This window comes from Microtus ochrogaster, chromosome 2 (genome assembly GCF_000317375.1).
Source record: "Microtus ochrogaster isolate Prairie Vole_2 chromosome 2, MicOch1.0, whole genome shotgun sequence".
Taxonomy (NCBI): Eukaryota; Metazoa; Chordata; class Mammalia; order Rodentia; family Cricetidae; genus Microtus; species Microtus ochrogaster.
Window position 1 is genome coordinate 22015291 of NC_022010.1, and position 4471 is coordinate 22019761.

A 4471-nucleotide genomic window follows, 5' to 3' on the forward strand; every position below is an offset into this window, starting at 1 on the left:
ACTCACATACACACATGGGTGGAGTGCAACACACACACACACATGGGTGGAATGCAACACATTCATGCACGGGTGGAGTGCACACACACACACTCACATACACACATGGGTGGAGTGCACACACACATACTCACATGGGTGGAGTGCACACACACACATACACACATGGGTGGAGTACACACTCACACATTCACATACACACATGGGTGGAGTGCACACACACACACTCACATACACACATGGGTGGAGTGCAACACACACTCACACACACATACACACATGGGTGGAATACAACACACACATTCATGCATGGGTGGAGTGCACACACACACTCACATATACACATGGGTGGAGAGTGACGGAGAAAGACACCAAATGCTGTCTAGCCTCCACACGAATGTGCTCTTGTGCACATACATGCTCACACATGTGCACACCCATATATACAATAAATGAACATAAAAGCAAAGACCAAAAGAAGGCGCTGCAGCTGAAGGCAGAGCTCAATTTCCTAGGAAGAGACGGAGCTCCCCACCCCTTCCTGAAGTGAGCTACAGTTTCTATGCCTGCCCCTGATCAGCTGCGTAACCGGGAAAAGTGATTTTTCCAATCGTCAATAAGAAAAACAGAAGTTCCAAGCAAATAAATTGAAAAGGCAACTCTAAAAAGGAGAAGTATAAGTGGCCAGAAAACACACGAAATGTTCTCATTATCCTTATTTAGTAGCCACCAGGGAACTGAAAGTCAGAGCCGCGGGTTTCCAGCTTGCTCTTATCAGAACGGCTCGCACTAGGCAAACTACGCAGGGCTGGAGGGCTGGCTCAGAGGTCGGTAGCTCTTCCTGCTCTTCCAGAGGACCCGAGCTCTGTTCCCAGTGCCCACACCTGGCAGCCCTCAGGCTTCTGTCCTCCCAGTTCCGGGCTATCTGACGTCCTTTTCTGGCTTCCACAGGCACACTCGTGCTACACAGACATACATGCAGCCAAACACCCATGCACATAAAGTAGTAAAATAAAACTTTAAAAATCACTTAAATATCCATCCATATAGAGAGGGTTTCATTCAGCTTGATTGACATGTGGAGGTCAGAGGACAGCTTGCAGAAGTTGGTTCTCTCCTAATGTGTAGGTCTCAGGGATCAAACTCAGGTCGTCAGGCCTGGCAGCAAGCCCCTTTACTCTCTGAGCCATCTCGCTAGCCCCTCAACTATAAAGAACGAAATGATGCCATTTTGGGGAAAATGAATTATTTTAGTTAGGGTGACTATTGCTGGGATGAAACATCATGACCAAAGACTGTTGGGGAGGAAAAGGGTCTGCTAGGCTTAAGCTTCATCATCAAAGGAAGTCAGGTCAGGCACTCAAGGCAGGAACCTGGAGGCGGGAGCTGATGCAGAGGCCATGGAGGGGTGCTATTTACTGGCTTGCTCGTTATGGCTTGCTTAGCCTTCTTACTTATAGAAGAACCCAAGACCACCAGCTCAGGGATGGCACCACCCATCATGGACTGGGCCCTCCCCATTGATCACTAATTAAGAAAATGCCTTACAGGCCAGCAGTGGTTGTGCATGCCTTTAATCCCAACACTCGGGGGCAGAGGCAGGATTAGCTCTAAATTCAAGGCCAACCTGGTCTAGAGTGAATTCCAGGACAGCTAGGACTACACAAAGAGACACGGTCTTTAAAAAAAAAAAATTAAAAAGAAAGAAAAAAGGAAAGAAGGAAGGAAGGAAGGAAGGAAGGAAGGAAGGGAGGGAGGGAGGGAAGGAAGGAAATGTCCTATGTCTGTACCTATATGCATGGAGGTATTTTCTCAGCTGAGGCTCCTTCCTGTCTGATGACTTTAGCTTCTGTCAAGTTGACATAAAACTAGCCAGTACGTGGATGGAATTGAAGATCATGGAAAACAAAACCAGCGGGACTCAGATGAGAAGTTTATGTGTTTTCTTTTATTCAAAGAAACCTATTTTTAAACATTCATATGCATATGTCTTAGTTAGGGTTTCTATTGCTGCAACAAAACATCATGAGCAAAAAGCAAGGGAGGGAAGAAAGGGTTTATTAGGCTCACACTTCAGCATTGCTGTTCATCCCTGAAGGAAGTCAGGACAGGAACTCAGACAGGGCAGGATCCCAGAGGCAGAGGCCATGGAGGAGGGCTGCTTACTGGCTTGTTTCCCATGGCTTACTCAGCCTGCTTTCTTATAGAAGCCAGAACTAGCAGCCCAGGGATGGCCCCACCTGGGCCCTCCCCCATTGATCACTAAATGAGAAAACACCTTACGATTGGATTTCATGGAGGCATTTCCACAATGTGGTTCCTTCGTCTGGTGACTCTAGCTTGTGTAAAGCTGACACACAACACCAGCCAGCACACATATGTAATGGAAGTACAGTGTATATACACGTATGTCATGGAAATATTTAGGGCTATTTAAGGCGAGGAAGGGGATCAGGTTGAGGTAAGAAAGGGTAACGGGGTAAATGTGAGTAAGGTCTCTGACATTCATGTATGAAAATGTCATAAGAAACCCAGCATTTTGAACACCAATTAAAAATAAAATTAGTGCCTATCAAAATGCCAGCAAAATTCTTCGAAGACCTAGAAAGAACAGTTCTCGACTTCATTTGGAAAAGCAAAAACCCAGGATAGCCAAAACAATCCTGGGCAATAAAAGAACTTCTGGAGGCATCACAATCCCTGACTTCAAACTCTACTACAGAGCTACAGTACTGAAAACAGCCTGGTACTGGCATAAGAGCAGACAGGAGGACCAATGGAACCAAATAAAAGACCCAGATATCAATCCACACATCTTCGAATACCTGATATTTGATAAAGAAGAAAAAATATCCAATGGAAAAAAGAAAGCATATTTAACAAGTGGTGCCGTTATAACTGAATATCAACATGTAGAATGAAAATAGACCCATATCTATCATCATGCACAAAACTTGAGTCCAAATAGATCAAAGACCTCAACACAAAGCCAGCCACACTGAACCTTATAGAAGAGAAAATGGGAAATACACTTGAACACATTGGCACAGGGAACCACTTCCTAAATAGAACACCAGCAGCACAGACACTGAGAGAAACAATTAATAAATGGGACCTCCTGAAACTGAAAAGCTTCTGTAAAGCAAAGGACACAGTCAACAAGACAAAACAACAGCCTACAGAATGGGAAAAGATCTTCACTAACCCCACATCAGACAGAGGGCTGAACTCCAAAATATACAAAGAACTCAAGAAATTGCTCACCAAAAGATCACACAATCCAATAAAAAAAAAAAAAGGAGTACAGATCTAAACAGAGAACTCTCAACAGAGGAATCTAAAATGGCTGAAAGACACTTAAGAAAATGTTCACCATCCTTAGTCATCAAAGAAATGCAAATCAAAACAACTCTGAGATTCCATCTTACACCTGTAAGAACGGCCAAGATCAAAAACACTGATGACAACTTATGCTGTGGGGAAAAGGGAACACTTCTGCATTGCTGGTGGGAATGCAAACTGGTACAACCCCTTTGCATGTCAGTGTGACGATTTCTCAGAAAATTAGTAAACAACCTTCCTCAAGACCCAGTAATACCACTTTTGGGTATATATCCAAAGAATGCTCAATCATGCCACAAAGACATGTGCTCAACAATGTTCATAGCAGCTTTGTTTGTCATAGCCAGAACCTGAAAATAACCTAAATGCCCCTCGATAGAAGAATGGATAAGGAAAATGTGGTACATTTACACAACAGAGTACTGTACAATCCTGAAGCCATTTCTGACAATTCTGAATCCTCTCAGCCTCCGTGTCATAGTGCTTCCCCTCCTCCCCTGGGAACCAAGGACCTAACAGCTACACTCGCACGTGCTCGGTTCCTGAACAATTACCCATATTCATATGTTTTGGTTTGGTCCCCTGGGAAACGGTGTCAAAATGACCTCTTACCTCATCTGATCTGGCAACGCTCTCCAGTCAATTATTGGTAACAGCCCTTTTAAATAAGCCAATCAGAATAGTCAAAGAACAACCTCCCTTGCTTCTGTGGCCCCTTTAAAAGTAGGCTGTACCAGCTATTCGAGGTCCCTCGGCTTCCCGAATGCTGGGGGACCCTGTCATGACAGAATTAATAAAATCCTCATGCTTTTACATAGGCTATGGTGTATAAGATGGTCTCTGGGGGCGACTCCTCCTCGGTGTTTGGACGCTAGAGTCCAACACTACTACGCAGCAGAAAAAAATAACGACAGCTTGAATTTGACAGGAAAATGAATGGAACTAGAAAACATTATTTTGAGTGAGGTAACCCAGACCCAGAGAGATAACTATCACATGTACTCACTCATAGGTGGTTTTTAGACATAAAGCAAAGAAAGCCAAGCCGGGCGGTGGTGGCGCATGCCTTTAATCCCAGCACTTGGGAGGCAGAGGCAGGAGGATCTCTGTGAGTTTGAGACCAGCCTGG